Source organism: Bos mutus, chromosome 2, assembly GCF_027580195.1.
Source record: "Bos mutus isolate GX-2022 chromosome 2, NWIPB_WYAK_1.1, whole genome shotgun sequence".
Lineage (NCBI taxonomy): Eukaryota > Metazoa > Chordata > Mammalia > Artiodactyla > Bovidae > Bos > Bos mutus.
Genome location: NC_091618.1, coordinates 70,412,236 through 70,427,566, shown reverse-complemented (window position 1 = coordinate 70,427,566; position 15,331 = coordinate 70,412,236).

The window sequence follows — 15,331 nt, the reverse complement described above, 5'->3', positions numbered from 1 at the left end:
ATCTTGCCTGAAACTCAGGAGACCTGGGTTCGATCCTTGGGTCAGGAAGATCCCCTGGAGTAGGGTCCATGAAGTCACAAAGAGTTGGAAATGACTGAGTGCCACTTTTATTTATCTTAAAATACATTAAAGTGTTTGAGTGAATTATATTTCACCTCATTTCCATTTATCTTTATTTTCTTTATTCTGACCACTATCTATTTATATTTACTGAGTTTGTTGGTTCACGACGGCTCAGCATATTAGTTGGAGATCTGAAAGCAGTGATTTTACTCTTGCTCCATTAGTAATATTTTAATATCAGCTCCATGTTTTCCAAATGGGGTCAGTTTTTGTTTTTAGCTTTTGTTTAATGCTTAGAAGTAACTCTATTCAAATTTTCTTTTCTTTTTTTTTAACTTTACAATATTGTATTGGTTTTGCCATATATCAAAATGAATATGCCACAGGTATACATGTGTTCCCCATCCTGAACCCTCCTCCCTCTTCCCTCCCCATAACATCCCTCTGGGTCGTCCCAGTGCACCAGCCCCGAGCATCCAGTATTGTGCATCGAACCTGGACTGGCAACTCGTTTCATATATGATATTATTCATGTTTCAATGCCATTCTCCCAAATCATCCCACCCTCTCCCTCTCCCACAGAGTCCAAAAGACTGTTCTATACATCAGTGTCTCTCTATTAAAATTTTCTTATCAGGGCTTCCTTTGCTTTCAATGAAGTAGGTATGAATGCGTATTTCACTGTCTGTTTCACACCTTCTATAAAACAGTGTTGTTGCACAGAAAACAATATATGAAAAAGTGTTTTACAACATACTCAATGAACAGCATGCTCTTTAAAGTGTCTAGATTATGGCATGCATACTAAGTTGCTTTAGTTGTGTCTGACTCTTGGCAACAGTATGGACTGTAGCCTGCCAGGCTCCTCTGTCCGTGGGATTCTCCAGGCGAGAATACTGGAGTGGGTTACCATGTCCCCCTCCCAGGGATCTTCCCAACCCAGGGATGGAACCCACATTTCCTGCATTGACAGGTGGATACTTTACCACTGAGCCAGCAGGAGAGCTATGATTTGCCGTAAAATAACTCAGAATCATGCTTTGAACTTATGTAGCTCCTGCCCTTTGACACGCTTAAAGGTTTGAAAGAAGGCTAAGCTGTCTTCCTGCAGTTTAATACTGGGAGACAAAATGGCATAACCAAGAAAGCAAGAGAATTGTTAGGGAAGGAATTGATGTTTGTCTCTTGGGATTGTACTCATATATCTTCTTGCATAACCAGAATATGGTGAAGCTTAAACCTAGGTTGAAAATGTATGGTATTGCAAGTTCTATGAAAATCTTACTGGGTTTCCTAAAAAAAAAAATTTTGAGAATTATTTAATGATCATCTGGGTAGACTACTTCATTTTTGCTTAATGTAAAAAGGAGGAAAATACAAAGCTATTCATTTACTACAAGATAACCTTAAATATATCATTATTAAGCAATGGGTTGTCTTCTAGAAGAGGAAAAAATGAAACACATCTGTGAAATTGAAAGATAGACTTTATGGTTGGTCAATGGACCTGCATATTCACCTACCTGAGTATTCACCTACCTAAGCAGTACAGCAGAACTATAAACTGAATGTTGTCAAATGAAAAGTCTTCTGTGTGCACAATTATTTTAACTAGGCAGTTAACATCTTTTCATTATCATATAAATGTATTATATTGAAAATTTGATAGTATGATATTAAATGGGAAGGCCTTCTTAAGTATAAAATTGGCATTAAAAAACCTATCATATATTTGCAAATATGCAGGTGGAAAACCTTTAAAGAATTTAAATTGCCTTAGTTAAAATAAAAATTTTCAGCCTAATTAAGATGAAAAACTCCGTGTGTACATGGGAATGACATTGCTAATGACTGCAATTGCTCTCTTCTGTCAGTGTAGCTGAAATTTTTCATATTTTGTAGGCCTGCTCTATTGTTCTACCTGAGGCTATCCGTTTTGGTCTCTGTGGCCCCAATCCCTGTCTAGATTTCCCAGAGTCCTTTGTAGACCACATGACTAGATTCTAGCCAGTGGACTTTGAAGTTATACCTCCATCATGCTTTCATGGGTATAACATCAATAAGGCACAAGAAAATTGCCAGCCACAAGATGGAAGAGTCCAAATCTCTAGATCAACCCATGGAAGAAAGCCATCTTCAATCAGGAACCCTTCACTGAACAGCTATATCAACAAAAAATATATTTTATTATGTTAAGCCATTACAATTTTAGGTTTTATTGTAGCAACTAGTCACTCCAATATAGTTACCTAAGTTAAGTAATATTTCACCTTATTAGAAGAAACACATTTGCACATACATTATATGCACACTAATACAAGCAAATATATATAAATATACATACACTGTTTTCATCTCTTTTTTTTGCTAATGGGAGTATAAAATCACACAATCTTTCTGGAATAAAAATTGATGGTCTTTATTAAAACTCTACCTGTTCATGCTTAATTATGTGATTATCTTGACCTCTTTCTAGAAATTATCCTGAATAAATCACAAGCTTCCCTGGTGGCTCAGACAGTAAAGCGTCTGCCTGCAATGCAGGCAACCCGGGTTCGATCCCTGGCTTGGGAAGATCCCCTGGAGAAGGAAATGGCGACCCACTCCAGTACTCTTGCCTGGAAAATTCCATGGACAGAGGAGCCTGGTAGGCTGCAGTCCATGGGGTCGCAAAGAGTTGGACATGACTGAGCAACTTCACTTCACTTATCCTGAATAAATAGTATGCAAAGATTTAGTTTCAATGATATTGTGTGGTATTTTTTTATATTGGCAAAAATCTGTATCCATAGAAATATCCATACTAATGAATGATTTAAATAAATTGTGGCACTTTAGACAATAAATATTTTAGACAATTAAAATATTAATTACCTAGAGATTATCATACTAAGTGAAGCAACTCAGAGAAAGAAAAATATCATATGGCACCACTTACATGTGGAGTGTAAAAATATGATTCATATGAACTTATTTCAAAACATAAACAGACTTCCAGACATAGAAAACAAATTTATGGTTACCAAAATCCTTCAAGCTAGGCTTCAACACTATGTGAACAGAGAAATTCCAGATGTACAAGCTGGATTTAGGAAAGGCAGTGGAACCAGAGATCAAATTACCAACATATGCTGGGTCATAGAAAAAGCAAGAGAAATCCAGAGAAACATCTATTTCTGCTTCATTGAATATGCTAAAGCCTTTGTGTGGATCACAACGAACTGTGGAAAATTCTTCAAGAGATGGGAAAACCAGACTACCTTATTTGCCTCCTGAGAAACCTGTATTCAGGCCAAGAAGCTACAGTCAGCAACAGTTAGAACTGGACATGGAACAACGGACACTTGTTCCAAATTGGGAAAGAAGTGTGTCAAGGCAGTATACTGTCACCCTGTTTATTTAACTTATATTTAGAGTACATCATGTGAAATGCCAGGCTAGATGAGCTCAAGCTGGAATTAAGATTGCCAGGAGAAATATCAATAACCTCAGATATGCAGATGATACCACCCTTATGGTAGAAAGCAAAGAGGAACCGAACAGCCTCTTGATGAGGGTAAAAGAGGAGAGTGAAAAAGCTGACTTAAAACTCAGTATTCAGAAAACTAAGGTCATGGCAGCTGGTCTCATCACTTCATGGCAAATAGATGGGGAAACAGTGGAAACAGTGTCAGACTTTATTTTCTTTGGTTCCAAAATCACTGTGACTTCAAAATTAAAAGACGCTTGCTCCTTGGAAAACAAGCTATGACCAACCTAGACAACATATTAAAAAGCAGAGACATGACTTTGCTGACAAAAGTCCAGATAGTAACATCTATGGTTTTTCCAGTAGTCATGTACAGATGTGAGAGTTGGGCCATAAACAAGGTTGAGCGCTGAAGAATTGATGCTTTCAATCTGTGGTGTTGGAGAAGACTCTTGAGAGTCCCTTGGACAGCAAGGAGATCAAACCAGTCAGTCCTAAAGGAAATCAACCCTGAGTATTCATCGGAAGAAGTGATACTGAAGCTGAAGCTCCAATACTTTGGCCACCTGAAGCTGAGATAATTCATTGGGAAAGACCCGGATGCTGGGAAAGATTGAGGGCAGGAGGAGAAGGGGGAGACAGAGGATGAGATGGCTGGATAGCATCACTGACTCAAAGGACACAAGTTTGAGCAAACTCTGGGAGATAGTGAAGGACAGAGAAGTGTGATGTGCTGCAGTCCACGGGGTTGCAAAGAGCTAGACATGACTTAGCAACTAAACAACAGCAACAGTGGAACTAAATGCGATTTTAAATTGTTGTTTTTATTTCTGTATTTTCTGAATATTTTTCAGTGGATACACATGTTTTTGTTATACATTGTGTATACATCCACACACACACATACATGTATTGTGTGTGTATATATATATAATTGGAAGGAAGGGAGAGAGGTAATCTTGCTGCAGAACAGGCTTTTCCCCAGAGTACAAAATGAGGTCTCTATGATGGTAAAGAAATGTAGGAAAAAGTTGTTCATTGAGGACATGAAGATGAGGAAAGGCACATCAGACAGAAATCATTCCATATTAAGTTGATTCTGAAAAGAACTGCAGAGGGCACTAAAATTCTGAGTATTTTATACTACAATTTTTTGAATTAAAAAAAATTTTTTTAATTTATTTTTTTTAATCTCAGTTTTATTTATTTATTTTACTTTACAATATTGTATTGGTTTTGCCATACATTGACATGAATCCGCCATTGGTATACATGTGTTCCCTATCCTGAACCCCACTCCCACCTCCCTCCCTATCACATCCCTGTGAATCATCCCAGTGCACCAGCCCTGAGCACCCTGTATCATGCATTGAATCAAGCAGTAAATGCTGGAGAGTCTGTGGAGAAAAGGGAATCTTCTTATACTGTTGGTAGGAAAGCAAACTAGTACAGCTACTATGGAGAACAGTATGGAGAGTCTTTAAAAAACTGGAAATAGAACTGCCATATGATCCAGCAATCCCACTGCTGGGCATACACACTGAGGAAACCAGAAGGGAAAGAGACACGTGTACCCCAATGTTCATCGTAGCACTGTTTATAATAGCCAGGAGATGGAAGCAACCTAGATGTCCATCAGCAGACGAATGGATAAGAAAGCTGTGGTACATATGCACAATGGAATATTACTCAGCCATTAAAAAGAATACATTTGAATCAGTTCTAATGAGGTGGATGAAACTGGAGCCTATTATACAGAATGAAGTAAGCCAGAAAGAAAAACACCAATACAGTATAGTAATGCATATATATGGAATTTAGAAAGATGGTAATGATAACCCTGTATACGAGACAGCAAAAGAGACACAGATGTACAGAACAGTCTTTTGGACGCTGTGGGAGAGGGTGAGGGCAAGATAATATGGGAGAATGGCATTGAAACATGTAAATTATTACAATTTTTTTTTTATTAGTGAATCCCCATGGTACTCATGCAGTGATTCTGGCCTAACATCCACATGTGCTATATCCACCCTAATCCCTGTTTCACAACACTGCAAGACTCATGCCTGTCCAAGACCAAAGGTCATCAAAGCAAACATACACTTTGTATTTTTAGCATCCCCCCACTTCTTCCTGCTTCTTTGTCCTTCTATTCTTTATATTTTCTCTTGTTTTACATCAATACTTAACCACCCAAAGCCCAAAATTGTCCTGACATTTAACATTTGGACACTTCTAAGCGCTTTGCTGGAGCAGCCATGAAGAGATACCCCATGTTCAAGGTAAGAGAAATGCAAGTAAGACGGTAGGTGTTGTAAGACGGCATCAGAGGGCAGACACACTGAAACCATAATCACAGAAAACTAGTCAATCTAATCACACTAGGACCACAGCCTTGTCTAACTCAATGAAACTAAGCCATGCTCGTGGGGCCACCCAAGACGGGTGGGTCAGGGAGAAGAGGTCTGACAGAATATGGTCCACTGGAGTAGGGAATGGCAAACAACTTCAGTATTCTTGCCTTGAGAACCCCATGAACAGTATGAAAAGGCAAAATGTTAGGATACTGAAAGAGGAACTCCCCAGGTCAGTAGGTGCCCAATATACTACTGGAGATCAGTGGAGAAATAACTCCAGAAAGAATGAAGGGATGGAGCCAAAGCAAAAACAATACTCAGTTGTGGATGGGACTGGTGATAGAAGCAAGGTCCGATGCTATAAAGAGCAATATTGCATAGGAACCTGGAATGTCAGGTCCATGAATCAAAGCAAATTGGAAGTGGTCAAACAGGAGATGGCAAGAGTGAACGTCGACATTCTAGGAATCAGTGAACTGAAATGGACTGGAATGGGTGAATTTAACTCATATGACCATTATATCTACTACTGTGGGCAGGAATCCCTCAGAAGAAATGGAGTAGCCATCATGGTCAACAAAAGAGTCCGAAATGCAGTACTTGGATGCGATCTCAAAAACGACAGAATGATCTCTGTTCATTTCCAAGGCAAACCATTCAATATCACAGTACTCCAAGTCTATGCCCCAACCAGTAATGCTGAAGAAGCTGAAGTTGAACAGTTCTATGAAGACCTACAAGACCTTTTAGAATTAAAACCCAAAAAAGATGTCCTTTTCATTATAGGGGACTGGAATGCAAAAATAGGAAGTCAAGAAACACCTGGATTAACAGGCAAATTTGGCCTTGGAATACGGAATTAAGCAGGGTAAAGGCTAATAGAATTTTGCCAAGAGAACACACTGATCATAGCAAACACCCTCTTCCAAGAACACAAAAGAAGACTCTACACATGGACATCACCAGACGGTCAACACCGAAATCAGATTGATTATATTCTTTGCAGCCAAAGATGGAGAAGCTCTATACAGTCAGCAAAAACAAGACCGGGAGCTGACTGTGGCTCAGATCATGAATTTCTTATTGCCAAATTCAGACTTAAACTGAAGAAAGTAGGGAAAACCACTAGACCATTCAGGTATGACCTAAATCAAATCCCTTATGATTATACAGTGGAAGTGAGAAATAGATTTAAGGGCCTAGATCTGACAGATAGAGTACCTGATGAACTATGGATGGAGGTTCGTGACATTGTACAGGAGACAGGGATCAAGACCATCCCCAAGGAAAAGGAATACAAAAAAGCAAAATGGCTGTCTGGGGAGGCCTTACAAATAGCTGTGAAAACAAGAGAAGTGAAAAGCAAAGGAGAAAAGGAAAGATATAAGCATCTGAATGCAAAGTTCCAAAGAATAGCAAGAAGAGATAAGAAAACCTTCCTCAGTGATCAATGCAAAGAAATAGAGGAAAACAACAGAATGGAAAAGACTAGAGATCTCTTCAAGATTTTTAGAGCTACCAAGGGAACATTTCATGCAAAGATGGGCTTGATAAAGGACAGAAATGGTATGGACCTAACAGAAGCAGAAGATATTAAGAAGAGGTGGCAAGAATACACAGAAGACCTGTACAAAAAAGATCTTCCTGACCCAGATAATCACGATGGTGTGATCACTGACCTAGAGCCAGACATCCTGGAATGTGAAGTCAAGTGGGCCTTAGAAAGCATCACTATGAACAAAGCTAGTGGAGGTGATGGAATTCCAATTGAGCTATTTCAAATCCTGAAAGATGATGCTGTGAAAGTGCTGCACTCAATATGCCAGCAAATTTGGAAAACTCAGCAGTGGCCACAGGACTGGAAAAGGTCAGTTTTCATTCCAATCCCAAAGAAAGGCAATGCCAAAGAATGCTCGAACTACTGCACAATTGCACTCATCTCACACACTAGTAAAGTAATACCCAAAATCCTCCAAACCAGGCTTCAGCAATACACGAACCATGAACTTCCATATGTTCAAGCTGGATTTAGAAAAGGCAGAGGAACCAGAGATCAAATCACCAACATCTGCTAGATCATTGAAAAAGCAAGAGAGTTCCAGAAAAACTATTTCTGCTTTATTGACTATGCCAAAGCCTTTGACTGTGTGGATCATAATAAACTGTGGAAGATTCTGAAAGAGATGGGAATACCAGACCACCTGACCTGCCTCTTGAGAAACCTATATGCAGGTCAGGAAGCAACAGTTAGAACTGGACATGGAACAACAGACTGGTTCCAAATAGGAAAAGGAATACGTCAAGGCTGTATATTGTCACCCTGCTTATTTAACTTCTATGCAGAGTACATCATGAGAAGTGCTGGACTGGAAGAAACACAAGCTGGAATCCAGACTGCCGGGAGAAATATCAATAACCTCAGATATGCAGATGACACCACCATTATGGCAGAAAGTGAAGAGGAACTCAAAAGCCTCTTGATGAACGTGAAAGTGGAGAGTGAAAAAGTTGGCTTAAAGCTCAACATTCAGAAGACGAAGATCATGGCATCTGGTCCCATCACTTCATGGGAAATAGATGGGGAAACAGTGGAAACAGTGTCAGACTTTATTTTCTTGGGCTCCAAAACCACTGCTGATGGTGATTGTAGCCATGAAATTAAAAGACGCTTACTCCTTGAAAGAAAAGTTATGACCAAACTAGATAGCATATTAAAAAGCAGAGGCATTACTTTGCCAACAAAGGTCCGTCTAGTCAAGGCTATGATTTTTCCAGTGGTCATGTATGGATTCGAGTGTTGGACTGTGAAGAAAGCTGAGCGCCGAAGAATTGATGCTTTTGAACTGTGGTTTTGGAGAAGACTCTTGAGAGTCCTTTGGACTGCAAGGAGATCCAACCAGTCCATTCTAAAGGAGATCAGCCCTGGGATTTCTTTGGAAGGAATGATGCTAAAGCTGAAACTCCAGTACTTTGGTCACCTCATGCGAAGAGTTGACTCATTGGAAAAGACTCTGATGCTGGGAGAGATTGTGGGCAGGAGGAGAAGGGGACGACAGAGGATGAGATGGCTGGATGGCATCACTGACTCGATGGACGTGAGTCTGGGTGAACTCTGGGAGATGGTGATGGACAGGGGGGCCTGGTGTGCTGCAATTCATGGGGTCTCAAAGAGTCGGACACAACTGAGCGATGAACTGAACTGTAGCCTATCTTGTTTTGTTTATTTTTCCTCTTTATTTATTTGGCTGTACCAGGTCCTAGTTGCAGCGTGTGGGATCTTCAGTTTTCATCAAAGATCCTTTAGTTGTGGCATGCAGAATCTTTAGTGGGATCTTTAGTTGTAGCATGTGGAATATAGTTCCCTGATCAGGAATGGAACCCAGATCCTGTGCCTTAGGAGTGTGGAGTCTTAACCACTGGACTAGGGAAGTCCCTAAGCCTAGCTTCTTTTAAATTTTGGACCTGTGATCTTGAGAAAGTTACTGGCATGTGTTGGGACTTATCCTTCCCTTTCTTCAGTGAAATAATTGAACCATGGTTCTCACCTACTCCAACACACAGAGATTTTGTGGTAATGAATTACCATCAGAGATAGATCTTGAACTTCACTCAAGGTTTTCTCCCTGCAGCTCTGTTCCTGACCTAAAAAATATCTAGTTCCCAATCAAGGACTCTGATAGAGTTGTATGAATGCCTAGGGATTTTTCTCTTGTTCTTCCTTTTTCTCTTCTTTTATTCCTCTCTCTTTATTTACCTTACTTCCTTTCCCTTTCTTTTGTATAGTTATTAATATTTTAAAAATATTACTTCTAGGTTAATTCCCCTCTTGTCTTCCCAACTCTTTATTAGTGAGAAAAATGACAACTATCCAAATCTATCAATTACATTCCCATAATCAAACTTCCTCAGGAGTATCTATTAAGAACAAACCTGGGAAAGAGGAGTTTATTTTTTGGTAAACTTCAGGAAAATGAATCATTTAGGATGTCTGGCTGCTGATATTCAAATGTGGGCAGGGACATGTATGGATAGCCACTCATGTTTTCATTAAAGGGGCCTTAGTGTACATGCCTTTGCATCAACCATAGAGTCCCTCCCATCCACACCTACCATTGTGGGTCTGGAGACTAGGACCCTGAGCCACTCTGGCCCTGGGGAGCTGGCCTCTGGGCTTCCCCTTCTAGTGAGGTTCAGTGTCACTGAAGTTCTTGTCCAGTCTTTTCTCATATACATGAGAAATTCTAGCATTCTCATGTATAAATGTCATCTGTGTGACTCCAGTGGGAAGAAACGGTAGGATTTAGGGATTCAGAAATCCTGGTAGCAATGGGTTTGTTTTGTTTATATGTGTTGCTCAGTGTTGTTAGTTGCCTAGTTGTGTCTGACTCTTTGTGACCCCATGGACTATAGCCTGCCTGCCAGGCTCTTCTGTTCATGGAATTCTCCAGGCAAGAATACTGGAGTGAGTAGCCATTCCCTTCTCCAGGGGATCTTCCTGACCCAGGGATTGAACCCAGGTCTCCTGCCTTGCAGGCATATTCTTTACAGTCTTAGCCAACAGGGAAGCCCTTCTTTTGTTTCCTCAAAGTCAAATAACTTGTGTGTTCAGGTGTAATTTCATTCTGGAGAGGTCCTCTGAGCTCTTCTTGATGACAATTTTCCTTTCAATGAGAAGAAAAAATATTGCAGAGAAGCCCTTTTGGAAGCAATCGGGATGAATAATGAATAAAGTAAGCAATGAAAAGATAAATTCTTGGGAGCCTAGAAAGGAAACTATTTTTATCCATCTGAAAAGTAGTTCCATCATGTGTATCAAGGTTACATCAAAAAGTTATTTATCCAATGCAACTACATTTCTTCACTTATGGGAAGTAAATGAATAATAGATATAATCTCCATTTTACAGAAGAAAAAAATGAAAGGTAAAAATTTCACCAAAGCTCAAGGTCTATACTTTAGTTTCCTAAAATGTGAGTATTATATTAAAATAATTGCACCTACTTCATGAGTTATGAGGGCTGCACGAGACAAGGCTTATAAGGAGGTTTGCACAGGTGAAAACCTGATAATTGTTAGCTGCTATATTATTATTATTATTTAATAAATGGCAAATTCTGAAACCAGTATTCTTGTTCCTAGTGTACAAGTACAAAAAGGACAGTACTGGGCAACAACAACAACAACAAAACACACAACTGAAAAATGGGCAGAAGACTTACATAGACGTTTCTCCAAAGAAGACATACAGATGGTCAATAGGCGTATTAAAAGATGCTCAATGTTTCCAATTATTAGAGAAGTACAAATCAAAGCTGCAATGTTATCACCCCACATGAGTCAGAATGTTTACAAATAACATTAAAAAGTTTACAAATAACAAATGTTGGAGAGGGTGTGGTGAAAAGAAAACCCTCCTACACTGTTGGCAGGAATGTAGGTTGGTGCAGCCACTATGGGAAACAGTATGGACGTTCCTCATAAAACTAAAAACAGAATTACTATACGATCTTGCAATCCCACTCCTGAGCATATAGCCAGACAAAATTATAATTAAAAGATATAGATGCACCTCTATGTTCATAGCAGCACTGTTCATAGTATTCAAGACATGGAAACAACCTAAATGTCCATTAACAGATGAATGGATAAAGAAGATGTGGTATATATATATATGTAATGGAATACTACTTGGCCATAAAGAAGAATGAAAATGCCATTTCCAGCAATATGGATACAACTAGAGATTGTGATACTAAGTGAAATAAATCAGAAAGAGAAAGACAAATACCTTATGATATCACTTATATATACGGAATCTAAAATATGGCACAAATAAACCTATTTATGAAACAGAAGCAGACTTACAGACATAGAGAACAGACTTGTGGTTGCCAAGGAGGGTGGGTAGGGGAGAGAAGGATTGGAAGTTTGAGACTGCAGATGTAAATTATTATATATAGGATAGATAAAAAACACAGTCTTATTGCATAGCATAGGGAACTATATTCAATATCCTGAGATAAACCATAATGGAAAAGAATATTTTTTTAAAAAGTTTGTATATGTATAGCTGAGTCACTTTTCTGTATGGCAGAAATTAACACAACACTGTAAATCAACTATACTTCAATAAAAACATTTTTAAAAGAGAAAGAACAGTGGTGGAAAGGCTGGAGCAACATCAGGAAGAACAGCAATATAGATCAGGAATAATTCCTGAGCCCATAAACTGCTATGTTGGGGACAGTGACCTGACCAACAGGTATGTAGTCACCTGGTCCAGATAACAGTGATGGTAATGAGAACAGACACCTTAATGCTTCTAGTGTAGCAGGTGCTACCCACACCCACTTAGATACCTGTCCTTTTTGAAGATTTTCGCCACACTTTGAACCACAGGAAAAGGTTCAGATACCTAACATTTTATGCATAAGAATGGTAGTTCTTCCCATCCAAAATTTTATTTGCTCTTTCTTAATATGTGTTGTGCTTAGTCGCTCAGTCATGTCTGACTCTTTGCAACCCCATGGACTATAGCCTGCCAGGCTCCTCTGTCCATGGGGATTCTTCAGGCAGGAATACTGGAGTGGGTTGCCATGCCCTCATCCGGGGGATCTTCCCAACCCAAGGACTGAACCCAGGTGTCCCATATTACAGGCGGATTCTTTACTGTCTGAGCCACTAGGGAAGCCCTTTCCTTAATATAACTCTTATCTAAAGGCAATAAATGTAGGTTTCATTTTGAAACACAAAACTTGCAAAATAATTTTGAAAAACAGCAGTGATTTGTGGTTGCCTCTTTCCATAAAACCAGAACAAGTCATTTTATATGTCTTATACTTTATATCAATAACCTCAGATATGCAGATGACACCACCCTTATGGCAGAAAGTGAAGAGGAACTCAAAAGCCTCTTGATGAAAATGAAAGAGGAGAATGAAAAAGTTAGCTTAAAGCTCAACATTCAGAAGACGAAGACCATGGCATCTGGTCCCATCACTTCATGGGAAATAGATGGGGAAACAGTGGAAACAGTGTCAGACTTTATTTTTTTGGGCTCCAAAATCACTGCAGATGGTGAGTGCAGCCATGAAATTAAAAGACGCTTACTCCTTGGAAGGAAAGTTATGACCAACCTACATAGCATATTAAAAAGCAGAGGCATTACTTTGCCAACAAAGGTCCGTCTAGTCAAGGCTATGGTTTTTCCAGTGGTCATGTATGGATGCGAGAATTGGACTGTGAAGAAAGCTGAGTGCTGAAGAATTGATGCTTTTGAACTGTGGTGTTGGAGAAGACTCTTGACAGTCCCTTGGACTGCAAGGAGATCCAACCAGTCCATTCTGAAGGAGATCAGCCCTGGGATTTCTTTGGAAGGAATGATGCTAAAGCTGAAACTCCAGTACTTTGGCCACCTCATGCGAAGAGTTGACTCATTGGAAAAGACTCTGATGCTGGGAGAGATTGGGGGCAGGAGGAGAAGGGGACGACAGAGGATGAGATGGCTGGATGGCATCACTGACTTGATGAACGTGAGTTTGAGTGAACTCTGGGAGTTGGTGATGGACAGAGAGGCCTGATGTGCTGCAGCTCATGGGGTTGCAAAGAGTCAGATATGACTGAGCAAGTGAACTGAACTGAACTGAACTGATACTTCATATGTCTATAACTGCTACTGATAATAATCTTCAAGAACTTGGGAGCACAATTCTCCTTTTTGGATTAGAAAACAGTGATACAAAAAATTTCAGGGACTTCTCTGGTGGTCCAGTTGTTAGGACTCCATTCTTCTAATACAGTGGGCACTGGCTCGAACCCAGTTTGGGGAACTAAAATTCCATATGTTTTTGTAGCAAAAAAAAAAAAAAAAATTGAATTAAAAAAAAATTTTTTTAATGGACTTCCCTGGTGGTACAATGGATATGAATCCTCCTGGCAATGCAGGGGACACTGGTTCAGTCCTTGGTCAGGGAAGATTACACATGCCAAGAGGCAACTAAGCCTGTGCATAACTACTGAGCCTGTGTACCACAACTGCTGAGGCCTGCATGCCTAGAGTCCATGCACCACAACAAGAGAAGCCACTGCAATGAGAAGCCTGAATACCACAACTAGAGAAAGCCCGTCCAAAGCAATGAAGACCCAGTGCAGCCAGAAATGAATAAATTACTTAAGTTTTTAAAAAGCTGAAAGACCATGATCACAGAAACAAAATCTACCTACCTTTCTACAGGACTGAAATAACAGAGGGAAGTGTGGCAAATAGTTCATACTAAAGTGGTTAGCAAAAATCTTGGCATTGACAAAGAAATCTTATTCCAGACTTTCAGCATCCAAAGATATTCCCTTAAGGCAAGTTACTTAAATTTTCCAGGCATGAAAATTTTCATTTACAAAATGGAGATGATATAATGATATCTGCTTCTTAGATAATGGAGTAATATACATTGTTGAGTACACAAATAATCAACATAGTCCCTAGTACAGGATTAAGCAATCAGTAACTTTTATCATTAACAATCAGCAAAAATAATAAACAGATTCACAGCAGAGGAGCTGGATCATCTAAGTCACTGGAGAGTCACTCTGGGAACAACCCCTGAAAACCTCATGTAACTCAAAACATGCATAAGACATCAAGATAGATTTTTCCCTTAAGAATAAATGTAATGAGGGAAATAATAGTCTGAGTGCATGTAAACCTAGGCAAATGAAATACATTTCTTACATCCAACTTACTGTTTAATGCACAATCAACAGTTTCTAGTGAGGGGAATTAAAATTATTTCAATGTATATGCATAAAGTGAGACCTTAATAATATTTTTCACTGCTCACTGTTTCAAATTTGCTAATTCATATCAGTGTGAAATATAAACACACTGTTTATCCAAAGGCCATTCAGTATCAGAGAGAAAGTATTATAAGAAATGAGGCACAGGGGAGTGTATCAAAGGGTTTCAAGGGATATACTTTAAATATAGAGGAAAACAGTAGGAAATGTAAATCCTGCAACATCTAGAGTTTAAATTGTTGGAATTTCTTTTACAACTGTGAAACCTATAAGAAGGTACTTTTTTTTTTTTAATCTGCTGCTGCTGCTAAGTCGCTTCCGTCGTGTCCAACTCTGTGCGACCTCATAGACGGCAGCCCACCAGGCTCCCCCGTCCGTGGGATTCTCCAGGCAAGAATACTGGAGTGGGTTGCCATTTCCTTCTCCAATGCATGAAAGTGAAAAGTGAAAGGGAAGTTGCTCAGTCTTAGCCGACTCTTAGCGACCCCATGGACTGCAGCCTACCAGGCTCCTCCATTTTAATCTGCAAAGAAACCTAAAAAGGAATGCGAAATGATGACAAACTAAAACACCCCACTCCCAAGACACTTGCTGTGATGGAAGAGAACACAGAAATGTGGGAGGGAGGAGGTGGGAAATCCTATCA